Genomic DNA, 16598 nt, shown 5'->3' with positions numbered 1-16598 from the left:
GGTAGTCTCTCCGTTTGCTCTCCTGCGTCTCCAAGAAGTGAGAGTGCTGAGCATAATGATACTGCCTGAATAAAAGACAATAGAACTGTACTTCACCTATATCATTGTCGCTCCTCCTAATGAGGTTTCCAAGTACTCAGATACCCGCAGGAGTTATAGTAGGGCCAAATTATGTAACAACCAATAACAAACTAACAATAACTGAACGTAATCCGTCCTTTCCCTACATGTTCTCCTAATCTATCTCTAACATTTACTTTAACACCAGACCCCACTGTCCCTGACTATCCCTAAAGTTATCCCTAATGAATATCCTATCTGAAACATTGACCCTGACAAGCAATGAGAGGGCACTAAGAGTGAAAAACAAGGATATCAAACTGAACAGAACTAAACTAAGAAGCAATACAAGACAGTTGCAAACAGTGAAGGCTAAGAAGCAAGAAGTGGACTAGAAATAGCCAGAGAAACATAACTACACTGCCAAGAAACAAAGCTAGTTTAGGAATAAGATACTAGAAGCAAACAAAGAATACTGGATTTAAAAGCACATAGCTTACACTATAGCCAGCAACATGCTGCAGAAGCCAGGAATATTTATAGAGAGAGACAAATCAAGAATCATCCCCAAATGACCCTGCACTGCAGCAGTGTGGGCAGCTGACCCACTCAAATGGATTATCTGTGGGACAGGTGAATAGCAAACGCCCTGATAGAAAACTTTTAGGCGATAAAGAAACGGAAGGAGATGGTAACTATACCATAGGAAAATCAGGAAAAAGGTTAGGCTCTAGTCACATTCACGAAGACAAGAGTCACCAATGACTTCTGAGATATTCTGTCAATATAACGACACTGGAAATAAAAAAAAAATTAAATCTTGTTGTTTGTATAGCGCCAACTTATTCTGCAGCGCTCTCAGGTAATTTATTTATTACTCCGCACCAAGCTGGGTACTCATTTTACCGACCTCGGAGGGATGAGACAACGTTGAGCCGGGTACCTGAACCACGCAAGGATTGAACTCGGAACCTTCAGGTCGTGAGCGAGAGCTTAGGACTGCACTTCTGCTGTCTCATTGGAGCTCCAGTAACTGTACAATGCCAGCAGCTCACCAGAGACTAAACAGCGCATCCATGAGTCATTGAAATCCAAAAATGGTCATGCTATAAAACGCATAGGGTAATAGAAAGCTCATGAAGAATACGTAAAAAAAACTGGACCTGCAGATTTCATTAGCAGCGTAATACAGCATGTCAGCAGAGCGATTCTGTCTGATTTAAGAGAACGAATAAGCTGTCATTTGATAACTTCTGGGATTACAGTCCAGTCCTACACGGTCTTGCCGTGTTTCCCCGAAAAGAAGACAGGGTCTTGCATACATTTTTGTTCCAAAATATTTCTTTTTTACATGTATAGCTGCTTGGACATTATTTAAAAATCATGCTAGGCCTTATTTTCGGGGTGGGTCTTATTTTCAGGGAACAGGGGATTAGAACTATGCAAATCAAATGTAACCTCTGGGTCACCAGGGATAGTCACTAAACCACCGGCTCACCAGGACACAGAGGATTCTACGTACCAGAACTGGATGATGCACCAATGAGTCACCGAAGTATATAAAATTGGCACTTGTTCACTAGGAACTATGTGGATATCGTATCAGAGATATGGGAAGATATAAAGCAGAGGGTGTTTATCAAGTATCCCTAGGGAGCCTCCACGATGCCATGGCATAAACTGCTGGCATTCCCAGCACCGTGTACTAAGCACATTGTGAGTGGAGGGGTAGCCTCTCTCTTTTCGACTCTCTGCCAAATCTGCTATTGTTATTATTTTATGAGTAGAGCTGGAAAGCATCAGCTTCTCCCCAGATACATGGCGGGGATAGATCCACGCTCCCACCCCCCTGTGGACTGGACGCTGCATCCCTCTATCCTTCCTCTGTCAGTAAAGAGGAGGATGGGTGTTAGAGGGGGCGCCAAGCTGGTGCCGGGTGGGAGCGAGAGGACACAGGGAGAGGCTGCGGTTTTGATATTTTTCCGGTTCAGAACTGTGCCCTCTCAGGGGGGAAAGAAATGTTCCCTTTTTTTAACCCTTACATCACCATCACTGCCAAATAATAATAAAAAAAAACCTTTTCCACATGAAACCGCTGGCTGCTGTATTGTACACAGAGGGGTTAACACCACAACACAGTTTACTAGAAAATATTGTTTTAGAAAATGAAAAAGAAAGATCTCTGGCATGTAAGGTCTTCATTAAAGTGGGGGTCTGAAGATCAAAATACAGGCCCAAAGAAAACAGAACAGACAGGCAAGCGTTGATAGGCTCGTATTTTATTCAGACCTACATGAAGTGGAAATGCTGGAGCGATAGCGCTCACAGATCTCTGGCTTCGTCTGCGGTACAGACAACCTCCTTGTACCACGGCCTGACGGTTCCCGTCTTGGGAATAGGGTCCAATGTGCCCCTTACTGTACCATGTAAAGAGCTACAAAGTTGTGACAACAGAAGACACAGATGTATCAAGTTCAGTGCTGTGAGCATTTCATGATGTGTTGATCCAGAAGAAGGCAAAGTGAAGTCTCCAATCTTCCCTGGTTCTTGCCACACTGCCATATTTTGCCTACGTTTTATGTACGGAATATGGAATCTGTCCTAATCTAACCGAGGGTCTCCTGATTCTAACTCCAAGAATCGTATTTTTTCTATGACGTTCGAAGTTCGGGTCACGGGACCCGTAGTCAGACCGGTACACACTTCTGTAGTCTCTATGTGATATGGAAGCAAATACGGCAGTGTGGTAGCCCCTTACTGACTATTACATTTACTATTATGTCATGGAAAAATCCAGTGACAACCAGGTTAAATTTTGTCCACTTGTTTGATGCCAGAGCCATTTATCTTGTCCCTCTCCATTGTCCAAAGCAACCGCATAGGGATACATTGGACACTGACAGTTTCCCTAGAAATACCAACAAATTGAAGGTGGTTTCAGAAGCCGACTCCTTTGTGATCTGCTGATAAAAAGGGGTTATGTTCATATCAAAATCTCAACAAGTCAATAGTCCTTTACAGATTCCATCGACATTGAATAGTTACTTAAAGGAAACCTCCAGTTTTGGGACAAAATTGTGTTCCAAGACTGGAGGGGGCAGTGTGTATATTATCTGCACTTGTTCTTCTCTGCAATCCTCAGGATCCTGTTTTCAACCATCCAATATGATAGCTGCAATGTTCTAGTTGCCTAATGCACACTATGCACTGCCGTTTGATTGGCCAGCACTGACGATGAGGAGAGCTCTGGCCAATCAGGTACAGTGCATTGGTAGTCTAACACTACCAATGCACTATGAGGACTAGATAGTCTAAAGATTGCATTAGACATCTTGTACAGCCAATAAAAGGGACCAGAAACAGTGGATTGGATGGACCTAAGAGAAAAACAAGTGCAGGTCATACACCCCCTCCCTCCAAGGCTGGAGTGTTGCTTTAACAGTCATCCTTTAGGGTACGATCCCAGTACCTGCAGCTCACTAATGATTTAAGTAATTATTCACTATTCATGATTAATGGCCATTAATCATTAAAGGGGCTGTCTGCTTACAAATTACCTTTTTAATATTAGAGCCAAATGGGTTAAAATAATAAAACAAAGGGTACTTACCTGTTCTTACCTAACGACAGCACAAGTCTGGTGACCGCTGCCTGCCAATCTGAGGCGGCAGCACCACTGCTCGTTCTCCTAGCATCAGTGCTCACATCCTGGGTGCCATGATGCCAGGAGTTTCAAACGGTAACGCTGCACCCTCTGATTGGGAGACGGTGGTCACCTGACTTCTGCTGTAAGAGACCGGGAGAATCGTTGGGCTTCACGTCTGAACTGCAAGGTAAGTACTATTTATTTTATTCTTTTAACCCATTTGGCTCTAATTTCAAAACATTAATTTGCAATTGGACAACCTTTCTAATGGTTAATGGTCATTACCATGAATAGTCAATAAATATGTAAATCATTAGTGAGCCGCAAGCTATAGGGAGATTTCGGTCGCATCGCAAACGTGATGCAGAAGCATGGTGAAAGCTTTGTTGGATTGTACCCTCATGTACAAGAGGGAGGGTGTATTAGCGATGACTCACTTCTTAAATATCTGACTTTGCTATTCACCCCCTTATTTAAAGAGGTGAAAATCTGCAGCATAAATCTGTGTCAAAATCTGCATGTTACCATTGCCTAAAAAACAAGAAATACAAAACCATAAAAAAGGGAAAAAAAAAAACAAACTCTAAATACCATGGGGCAACACAGAGAAGGGAGGATTATCATTAGGCAAATGTTTCCACATCTGGAAGTTTAATGTTTTCAGAAAAATGAAAGAAATGACAGACAACAGTTTTTTTTAGAGCCGGTTGCATTATTTCCCACAACGGGCCTTATTGCTGGCGTATTTGTATACACACATCCTACCTGATATAAACCATAAAGGACAAGAAACCCAGACTGCTTGTTCTATATTCTGCCACCTAGTGGTTATAACTGACATTATCGGATTTTAGCCTATTTTTCCTTCTCATATAGTAATATTATATTATATTTTAGCTTTCTTAATCTTTTCATGAATGCAAAACAGCAGAGTCACTAAATACCAATTGAATGGCTAGTTATTATCCTATACGGCTTTATTGTACCACTGTGGACTTTAAGGGGTTAAGTGTTTATTGCAGAGGTTAACAGGGGAAGTAGTACAGCAGAACAACATGTGTATTAGAGGTAGGAAGCCTGTAGAGCGGAGCATGAGGAGGCTAAGGGCGCTCGCTGTGTGTGTGTTCCCAGCACAATGCCTTCCATATGTGCGTACAACCCAAGTAAAGGCTCGCCTCCTATTCCCAGGTGAGAACCCCATAATGTCTCTCCCCCGAGCTTTGGGATTATACCCTGACCCGCAGGTCTCATGACTAAGTCCCACCTGCCTAGTGCACATGGAACATCAGCGGGTTTTCTGGACCCACATCATCATTAATGTGTTATCATTCCGCACATCACAGAATTAATGAGCCTGGAGACTGACCACACACTTCACAAGAGCTAACTCCTTCTTAAGTCATTACTGCTATACAGATTAGCACTGCTTATCACAGGTCTTGTCCAAATACAGCAGCCTCTCCATAAGAGTAGACCCTCAGCGGCAGAGCGAGGGGCCACAAATGCTGTGATAATTCGCATAATAGCTCTATTTTCCCTTAACTACATACAGCGGAGTCATACAACTTATTTGAGCTGTTTAACATCAAGCCTGGCCCTTTAAATAATAACTACAACATGAATATAGCTACTATAATACTGCTCCCTATGTACAAGAATATAACTACTATAATACTGTCCCCTATGTACAAGAATATAACTACTATAATACTGCCCCCTATGTACAAGAATATAACTACTATAATACTTCCCCTATGTACAAGAATATAACTACTATAATACTGCCCCCTATGTACAAGAATATAACTACTATAATACTGCCCCCTATGTACAAGAATATAACTACTATAATACTGCTCCCTATGTACAAGAATATAACTAGGATAATACTGCCCCCAATGTACAAGAATATAACTACTATAATACTGCTCCCTATGTACAAGAATATAACTACTATAATACTGTCCCCTATGTACAAGAATATAACTACTATAATACTGCCCCTATGTACAAGAATATAACTACTATAATACTGCTTCTGTGTACAAGAATATAACTACTATAATACTGCTCCCTATGTATAAGAATATAATTACTATAATACTGCATCCTATGTACAAGAATATAACTACTATAATACTGCTCCCTATGTACAAGAATATAACTACTATAATACTGTCCCCTATGTACAAGAATATAACTACTATAATACTGCCCCCTATGTACAAGAATATAACTACTATAATACTTCCCCTATGTACAAGAATATAACTACTATAATACTGCCCCCTATGTACAAGAATATAACTACTATAATACTGCCCCCTATGTACAAGAATATAACTACTATAATACTGCTCCCTATGTACAAGAATATAACTAGGATAATACTGCCCCCAATGTACAAGAATATAACTACTATAATACTGCTCCCTATGTACAAGAATATAACTACTATAATACTGTCCCCTATGTACAAGAATATAACTACTATAATACTGCCCCTATGTACAAGAATATAACTACTATAATACTGCTCCCTATGTACAAGAATATAACTACTATAATACTGTCCCCTATGTACAAGAATATAACTACTATAATACTGCCCCCTATGTACAAGAATATAACTACTATAATACTTCCCCTATGTACAAGAATATAACTACTATAATACTGCCCCCTATGTACAAGAATATAACTACAATAATACTGCCCCCTATGTACAAGAATATAACTACTATAATACTGCTCCCTATGTACAAGAATATAACTAGGATAATACTGCCCCCAATGTACAAGAATATAACTACTATAATACTGCTCCCTATGTACAAGAATATAACTACTATAATACTGTCCCCTATGTACAAGAATATAACTACTATAATACTGCCCCTATGTACAAGAATATAACTACTATAATACTGCTCCCTATGTACAAGAATATAACTACTATAATACTGTCCCCTATGTACAAGAATATAACTACTATAATACTGCCCCCTATGTACAAGAATATAACTACTATAATACTTCCCCTATGTACAAGAATATAACTACTATAATACTGCCCCCTATGTACAAGAATATAACTACAATAATACTGCCCCCTATGTACAAGAATATAACTACTATAATACTGCTCCCTATGTACAAGAATATAACTAGGATAATACTGCCCCCAATGTACAAGAATATAACTACTATAATACTGCTCCCTATGTACAAGAATATAACTACTATAATACTGTCCCCTATGTACAAGAATATAACTACTATAATACTGCCCATATGTACAAGAATATAACTACTATAATACTGCTCCCTATGTACAAGAATATAACTACTATAATACTGTCCCCTATGTACAAGAATATAACTACTATAATACTGCCCCTATGTACAAGAATATAACTACTATAATACTGCCTCCGATGTACAAGTATATAATTACTATAATACTGGCCTCCTATGTCCAAGAATATAACTACTATAATACTGCCTCCTATATACAAGAATATAACTACTATAATACTGCCCCCTATGTACAAGAATATAACTACTATAATACTGCCCCCTATGTACAAGAATATAACTACTATAATACTGCTCCCTATGTACAAGAATATAACTACTATAATACTGCCCCCTATGTACAAGAATATACTTACTATAATACTTCCCCTATGTACAAGAATATAACTACTATAATACTGCTTCTATGTACAAGAATATAACTACTATAATACTGCCCCCTATGTACAGGAATATAACTACTATAATACTACCCCCTATGTACAAGAATATAACTACTATAATACTGCCCCCTATGTGCAAGAATATAACTACTATAATACTGCCTCCTATGTACAAGAATATAACTACTATAATACTGTCCCCTATGTACAAGAATATAACTACTATAATACTGCCCCCTATGTACAAGAATATAACTACTATAATACTGCCCCCTATGTAGAAGAATATAGCTACTATTATACTGCCCCCTACGTACAAGAAGATAACTACTATAATACTGCCCCTATGTACAAGAATATAACTACTATAATACTGCCCCTATGTACAAGAATATAACTACTATAATACTGCCCCTATGTACAAGAATATAACTACTATAATACTGCCTCTATGTACAAGAATATAACTACTATAATACTGCCTCCGATGTACAAGTATATAATTACTATAATACTGGCCTCCTATGTCCAAGAATATAACTACTATAATACTGCCCCCTATATACAAGAATATAACTACTATAATACTGCCCCTATGTACAAGAATAAAACTACTATAATACTGCCCCTATGTACAAGAATATAACTACTATAATACTGTCCCCCTATGTACAAGAATATAACTACTATAATACTGCCCTCTATGTACAAGAATATAACTACTATAATACTGCTTCCTATGTACAAGAATATACTTACTATAATACTGCTTCTATGTACAAGAATATAACTACTATAATACTACCCCCTATGTACAAGAATATAACTACTATAATAATGCCCCCTATGTGCAAGAATATAACTACTATAATACTGTCCCCCTATGTACAAGAATATAACTACTATAATACTGCCCCCTATGTACAAGAATATAACTACTATAATACTGCTCCCTATGTACAAGAATATAACTACTATAAGACTGCCCCCTATGTACAAGAATATACTTACTATAATACTTCCCCCTATTTACAAGAATATAACTACTATAGTACTGTCCCCCTATGTACAAGAATATAACTACTATAATACTGCCCCCTATGTACAAGAATATAACTACTATAATACTGTCCCCCTATGTACAAGAATATAACTACTATAATACTGCCCTCTATGTACAAGAATATAACTACTATAGTACTGTCCCCCTATGTACAAGAATATAACTACTATAATACTGCTCCTATGTACAAGAATATAACTACTATAATACTGCCTCCTATGTACAAGAATATAACTACTATAATACTGCCCCCTATGTACAATAATATAACTACTATAATACTGCCCCCTATGTACAAGAATATAACTACAATAATACTGCCTCCTATGTACAAGAATATAACTACTATAATACTGCCTCCAATGTACAAGAATATAACTACTATAATACTGCCCTCTATGTACAAGAATATAACTACTATAATACTGCCCCCTATGTACAAGAATATAACTACTATAATAATGCTTCTATGTACAAGAATATAACTACTATAAGGGCGCCCACCCACTGGCGATTGTTTTCCCTGCGAAATTCGCAGCATTTTTTTCTCTGCAGTGGTCTATGGGACTTGTAATGTTAAAAGCGATTTTGCGCGATCGCCATTTTAACATTACAAGTCCCATAGACCCCTGCAGAGAAAAAAATGCTGCGAATTTCGCAGGGAAAAAAATCGCCAGTGGGTGGGCGCCCTTATACTACCCCCTATGTACAAGAATATAACTACTATAATACTGCCCCCTATGTACAGGAATATAACTACTATAATACTGCCCCTATGTACAAGAATATAACTACTATAATACTGCCCCTATGTACAAGAATATAACTACTATAATACTGCCCCCTATGTACAAGAATATAACTACTATAATACTGCCCCCTATGTACAAGAATATAACTACTATAATACTGCTCCCTATGTACAAGAATATAACTACTATAATACTGCCCCTATGTATAATAATATAACTACTATAATACTGCTCCCTATGTACAAGACTATAACTACTATAATACTGCCTCCTATGTACAAGAATATAACTACTATAATACTGCCTCCTATGTACACGAATATAACTACTATAATACTGCCCCCATGTACAAGAATATAACTACTATAATACTGCCCCCTATGTACAAGAATATAATTACTATAATACTGCCCCCTATGTACAAGAATATAACTACTATAATACTGCCCCCTATGTACAAGAATATAACTACTATAATACTGCTCCTATGTACAAGAATATAACTACTATAATACTGCCCCCTATGTACAAGAATATAACTACTATAATACTGCCCCCTATGTACAAGAATATAACTACTATAATACTGCCCCCTATGTACAAGAATATAACTACTATAATACTGCCCCCTATGTACAAGAATATAACTACGATAATACTGCCCCCTATGTACAAGAATATAACTACGATAATACTGCCCCCTATGTACAAGAATATAACTACTATAATACTGCCCCCTATGTACAAGAATATAACTACTATAATACTGCCCCCTATGTACAAGAATATAACTACAATAATACTGCTCCCTATGTACAGGAATATAACTACTATAATACTGCCCCCTATGTACAAGAATATAACTACGATAATACTGCCCCCTATGTACAAGAATATAACTACTATAATACTGCCCCCTATGTACAAGAATATAACTACTATAATACTGCCCCCTATGTACAAGAATATAACTACAATAATACTGCTCCCTATGTACAGGAATATAACTACTATAATACTGCCCCCTATGTACAAGAATATAACTACTATAATACTGCCCCCTATGTACAAGAATATAACTACAATAATACTGACCTCTGTGACTCTTTATCTTGGAAAGGATCATCCAGATTTTACTGTTGTATTATGTTGCCACCGGAAGTAAGGGGTGGTGACATAATACAGCTGTCAAAAAAGTTTTTAACGCACCCATCCTGTGATTAGCTGGGAACGTTTTTAATCCCCCAAGTGCCGTTCTGACTTGGCAGGGAACAGCGGCGATACTGTGAGCCGCGGCGCCGGAGGACAGTGGGCAGTGGCCTTTTGAGGCTGGGAGCAGCAGCGCCAGCAGGGGCACAGGTGCATGAGGACAGCGCCTAGGCTAGGAGCGCCGGCAGAGGCGGCGAGTGGTGCAGAGAGGCTGGGAGCAGAGTGGTCTTCAATCCCCTACGGCAGGAGCACAGCGCCAAGAGTGTGAGCGGTGGCGGCAAAGCCGGCTGAGGGAGAGGGACAGCGCTGCTGAACAGTGAGTGACTGGGGTAATTGGCGGGCGGAACCGAGCAGACAGCCGCGACTGCGGCTGCAACCAACTGGCTGCACGCACCACTGCAGTGTGTCTATTGCTTTTGTGTCTGGTCTGGAGGGTTAGGGTAAGGGTTCGTTTTCCTATTAGGCTTACATATATAAGCCTAATAGGAAAACAAACCCTAACCCTCCAGGGCAGCCATACAAGTAATACATACGCTGCTAGGACCTTCCATTTTTCAGCCTATCGGAAGCTATTGGTGTGACAGGGGCATTGCTATATGAAAGCCCTGTCAAACTCCTAGCTTCCGGTGGCGTCAAGGTACACCAGTATCCATCCAGACTGCATGCAAATATAATAATCTGTCAGCTGTGATAAATTTTAGGTCTGTACAGCTTTTAGACCCTCTGTATATAAAGAAGAATTCTCATAGTTAGGCTACATTCACACGCGAGAACGTGATATTGAGCTTGGCATTGTGCGATTTTTACAGTGATGCGATGCACTGCGTTGTTTAATTAAAATTTAATTTTTCACACACGTGAAGGGATTGCAAGTGTTTCCCACAGACTGCAAAATTTTTTTCCAAGGTCCCATAGGAAACAACTGGCGATTCCTCCTGCGGGAGCACCCAAAACTAGATCAGCATCCCTGAATTTCATATTCATACGCGTTTTGTGTGCGTCGCATCAAACTCCTGTAAGTTTCTTTTTAGTGTGAATAAGCCCCAACTGAGAGCAGGCAGAGTTTTTGAAAATGTTGAGGGACTGAAGCACAATGGGGCAGATTTATGAAACTGGCTTTGACAAGAAGAACTGTCTATGCTACCCATAACAGCCAATCACAGCTCAGCTTTCATATTTCAAGTGCACTATAAAAAATTGGAAGCTACACTGTGATTGGTTGCTACGGGCAATAACGACATTTTTCCATTCAGACAGTTTCATTAATTATATTAGAAAAATGCATCATTTTTCACTATACTATGACTGGCGCTTGGTTACGTTGGTTTGGACACCCCCTTTAAATTGCATGAGGACCCATTGGAGCTCATACTTTGCTGGGTCACACTGGTACAGACACTGAGGGTTTCTAGTGTTACATGTAATCCGGTCACTTTGGGAACTGATTTCCTGCTCAGGAATGTCCTGGATGGGATACAGTAGGGGCGATACTCCCCTAGATCTTCTCAGTAGGTGATGAGTGAGACCTGACATCTTCATACTCATCAAGCAGACACTAAGCTCTGCTCCAAACGCTGAGTGCTGAGCCATGGAGCCGTGTTTGATTGGGGGCCAACAACACCATAGACTGCTGACAGATCGCCGGTCACCATCAGCCCCACGCTGCTAAATACAAATCAGATGGGGAAGTTAATCTGCTTGTTATATGGCGGGATACAGAAAATACATCAAACACAGCCCTGAAAAATGCAGAGATGCTGAGTGACAACCACTGGTGTCAGCAGCTGCAGTGCCAGTAGGGGTTGTCATAGGGATGTCCAGCATCAATTAACCACATAGAAGGCCATCTGAAGAGCTATGTGGCTTTCTATAGAGCCTGAATGGTAGAGAATATAAAACGTCTGCACACCCCTGCTAAAATGCCTGTTTTTTGTCTTCTAATCCATTGGGCAGCAGAACTGGAGGTAAGTATGGGGTCTCTGGGGAGGCACGGCCGTGGGCACTAGGCCTAAGTGTTCACACCCTCTTATATTTGGGGATGGGGTTGTCTTCAGAATCAGCCAATCACACGAGCACCTGATAACTAGTAGTCAGCACTCCGCTGCCGGTACTTACAGGGATTTTGGTTCTCCATATAAAGTTCGGCTCTTCTAGGGGGATTTCCTGACATTTTCTTAGTTGGCCCATAAAGATCTTACAGCACATCAAAGGCATCTGATTGTTGGAAGGTATCAGTCAGGGGAAGGGGCCAAAACATCTCCAAGGCATTACATGTACCATGGGACACAGTGGAGACCGTCAGCAAGAAGGGGATTACATCTGGCACAACGGTTACATTATCAAAAAATGGAAGTCCATCAAAAATGTACAAGAATTCCAAAAGAAAATTGGTCCGGGAGGCTAAAGGAGCTGCAGGAGTTTCCGGCAAGTCCTGGTTATGAAGTCATGTGACAACCATCTCCCGTGTTCTTCATATGTTGGGGCTGTGGGGGAGTGGGGGGCAAGATGGAAGCCTTTTCTGACACATCCAAGTCAGTTATGTTTTACCAAAACCCCCATGGAGTCTGCCAGAAGTCTGTGGGACGTGTTCTGTCTGATGAGCCCGAGGGGGACATGTTGGCCAGAATTCCAGAAGGTGTTTGGTGTAAAGACCCCCGACCCGCAGTGAGGATGGTGGGGTGCATTATGTGGGGGGCTGTTCTTCTGCTGCAGGAACTGGGGCTTTAGTCAGGGTGGAGGGAATTCTGAACAGTCCCAAATATCAGTCCATCAGCCCAATATCAGGGCAACTAAACTAATACATGGAATGACGGGACTGGAATACCCAGAGAGGCTATCCAAATGTATTTACTGTAGAAAAAAGATGGCTAAGGGGTGATCAAATAACCATGTATAAGTACATGAGGGGACAATACAAGGATCTCTCCCAGGATCTGTTTACACCAAGGACCACGACGGTAACAAGAGGACATCTGCTACGTCTAGAAGAAAGCAGGTTTCATCGCCAACACAGAAAAGGGTTCTTTACTGTAAGAGCAGTGAGACTGTGGAACTCTCTGCCTGAGGATGTGGTGATGGCAAAATCCATAGAGGAGTTTAAAAGGGGACTTGATGTATTTCTGGAGCGAAAGGATATTACAGGATATAAATCTTAGGTTAATTATTAATCCGGGTATATAGGCAGGTAGGAACTATTAGGGGTTGACCCAGGGAACAGTCTGATTGCAATTAGGGAGTCGGGAAGGAATTTTTCCACCAAAAGGGCTAATTGGCTTCTGCTCTTGGGTTTTTTGCCTTCCTCTGGATCAACAACACAGTAGGATAGACAGGCTGGACTGGATGGACATTGTCTTCGTTCGGCCTTGCAAACTATGTTACATGTTGGCACAAAACCTTCCGGCCTCGGCTAAACAGCTGAAGATGAAGAGGAATTTTACTTTTCAGCACGACCACCCGAAGCAGATCTCCAAATCACCAGAACAACGGCTTCACCAGAAGGAGAACAGGGTTTTGGAGCGTCCCAGCCAGAGCCCAGACCTGAATCCCATTGAGGATCTGTTGGTGACCTGAAGAGGGCGCTACACATGGGATGCCCTCGCCATCTGACAGATTTGGAGCACCTTTGCAAGGAACAGCGGGCAAAGATTGCCAAGACAAGATGTGGCATGCTGATCAACACCGACCAAAAAACACTGAATGCCGTCATAAAGTCAGAGGGGCTTCACCAAGTGTGTCAGAGGGGCTTCACCAAGTGTGTCAGAGGGGCTTCACCTAGTGTGTCAGAGGGGCTTCACCTAGTGTTAGTATAGGGTGAGGAGATTTATGTAACCACAATAGTTTAGCTTTTTTTTATATATTTTCTCCATAAATCTGGCGTTATACAGGGGTGCGCAGACCTTTTATATCCACTGTACATCTGCACTATATGCAGATATTCACTGCTCCTTCAGACGGGCTACTCAGCTTGTGTGTCAGTTCTTACTGCCATACTGGCATTCTATTTATGAGAAGAATGAACGCTGTTATAGGTCATGCCCATAAAGGAGAATGTTTAAACTGCACCTTATATGACTGTGCAAATAATCCCACTGTTCTGCTACTCTATAGCATCAGTGTCAGTCATCACTGAAGTTCTAGCATTCTATTCATGAATCAGAAAACTTAAGATGAATAGCCCTACTTATATGAGAAAGTTTAAACCAACAGAATGATAATTGAAATGTGCCGTATAGAGGGCTGGGAGTTCTGGAAACCTGAGCTGGGTGGGGGTCTCACAGTGACCATAATCTTATGATATACGGCAATATCCATCATTCTGTCCTACCCACAATCACGCCTCAATCTGGGAAACCGCACTACTTTCTGCTATCTGTAGTGTGATAGTTCTACCAGACATCCTCTTAATAGCCAAGCCACACCTTTGGCTAGGTGCACCCAGCTTTCCTTGGCTCCTGAGTGGTTAATGCCTAGTTATGCAGTGGTATAAGTAAGGTGATTTGTTGTCTGGGTATGTAGGAAAGCTGGATGTTGGCCCCGCTAATGTCCATGTGTGTTATCACCCAACTGAACGGTTACTATAAAGGTGCCTTCACACGAATACTTGTGAAACGTTGTGGAATATGCCGCCCCAGCATTCTGCGCGCCTAGATGCACATATTGATACAGAACTGCCGCAGAATTCTAGCAATTTTAGCAGTCTGGATTTTGGCGCGGGATATTCTGGAAGAAGGTGTGAAAGCACCATATGAGGCCTCCACACACTAGTGTTTTGTTTTTTCCATTTTTGTGGATTTTCTTTAAAAAAAAAACAAAAAAAAACAGACTCCCCGCGGACCTCCATTACGTGATGTGGCAGCACACACCATGGAGTTCTTCTACGCACACACGGACTGCGTGAAAAACTCATCACATGCGCTATTCTGATCCGATTCATGGACGAGCCTCTCCCATTCAAATCTATAGAGATAGAAAAAGAACAGACCGTTCTCAGACGCCATTTGTGTGAAGTGCGTGGGTGTCCGTTTTTTTGAGAGATGCGGTAAAGGGAAATAGAATCCGTTTTAATTTTTTTTTTTTTGTGGATATGAAAAAGAGGGATGACACATGGAAGTAAAATTAACGGACACACTGACTGCATACAGACGGCACATGGATGACACGTATGAAAAATGTTCGGGTTACGTCCACAAAAACGAACGTTTTTTCATATAAGCGTAGTTTCATGTGCCATCCATATGTAGTGGGGGTCCCTTTTTTTTTAACTTCCTCGGTCCATCCATTTTCCACGTCTGCGAAAAAACTCAAACATCCCGATTCGTTTTTTCCACATCTCTCACATGGGAGTGCTGTCCTTTGTAGGCGAGTCTCGTCCGTGAATCGGATCAGAATAGCGCATGTGATGAGTTTCTTCAAGCACACATGATGAAAAATACGCTGGTAGGCTGCGGTGATTATTCAGTCACCTGTTTCTGGGAAAGTCGGGTTATAGCCAACATGGCCGTTAGCAGGGCTGTCACCCAGCTTTCCCACAAATGTCCCTACATACACAATGATGCACTCCTGTACCACTGAGGAGCCATGGAAAGCTGGGTGACAATCCCTGGAATTTAAGTTGGTTTCCAGCCAGCTTTCCCAGATTCCAGAACGACAAATCTTCCTATTCGGGCAGTGATACACCATAGCGCAGTAAGGCTACATTCACACGAGCGGGAATCTTGCGTGAGTTTTGTGCGTTGTTGGACATGGAGAACACGGAGAACTCACACGACTATGAACTATATTCTTTCGAACGAGGTGATACAGATGAGCGATTTATTCCAATATAGTGATGATGCGAAGTAGAAAACCATAGGGAACACTTGCCGATCTCCCGACGTGCGTGAAACAAGCGCCAGAGGATCGGAATTTCAGAGATATTGCGCAAAAAGCAAGTTGACAAGCACGATATTGGACCCCGTTTCTCAGCCCGATATCACGTTCGCCTGTATGAAGGAAGCCTTAGGCAGATTTAATATTCGGGACCCATGGAAAGTTGGATGATGACCCCCTGTAATTCTCTAATATCAGTTTCCACCCAGCTTTCCCAGATACCAGAACAACAAATCTGGCTAGTTATGTAGTGATACATGCCCCTCTCCATTATACAGTTAGGCAGATTTACCATTCAG

The 16598-nt window shown here is 41.0% G+C and overlaps 1 protein-coding gene across 1 annotated transcript in view; it reads right to left on the bottom strand.

Moving 5' to 3' along the window:
* The window catches only part of LMF1 (lipase maturation factor 1), a 352396-nt gene that overhangs the window by 120597 nt on the left and 215201 nt on the right, over window positions 1-16598 (bottom strand). The gene's annotated exons all lie outside the window — the stretch shown is intronic.

The sequence above is a fragment of the Eleutherodactylus coqui genome, chromosome 8 (assembly GCF_035609145.1).
Source record: "Eleutherodactylus coqui strain aEleCoq1 chromosome 8, aEleCoq1.hap1, whole genome shotgun sequence".
NCBI lineage: Eukaryota > Metazoa > Chordata > Amphibia > Anura > Eleutherodactylidae > Eleutherodactylus > Eleutherodactylus coqui.
The sequence above is the reverse complement of the archived record's forward strand: the minus strand, read 5'-3'. Positions and strand labels throughout refer to the sequence as shown.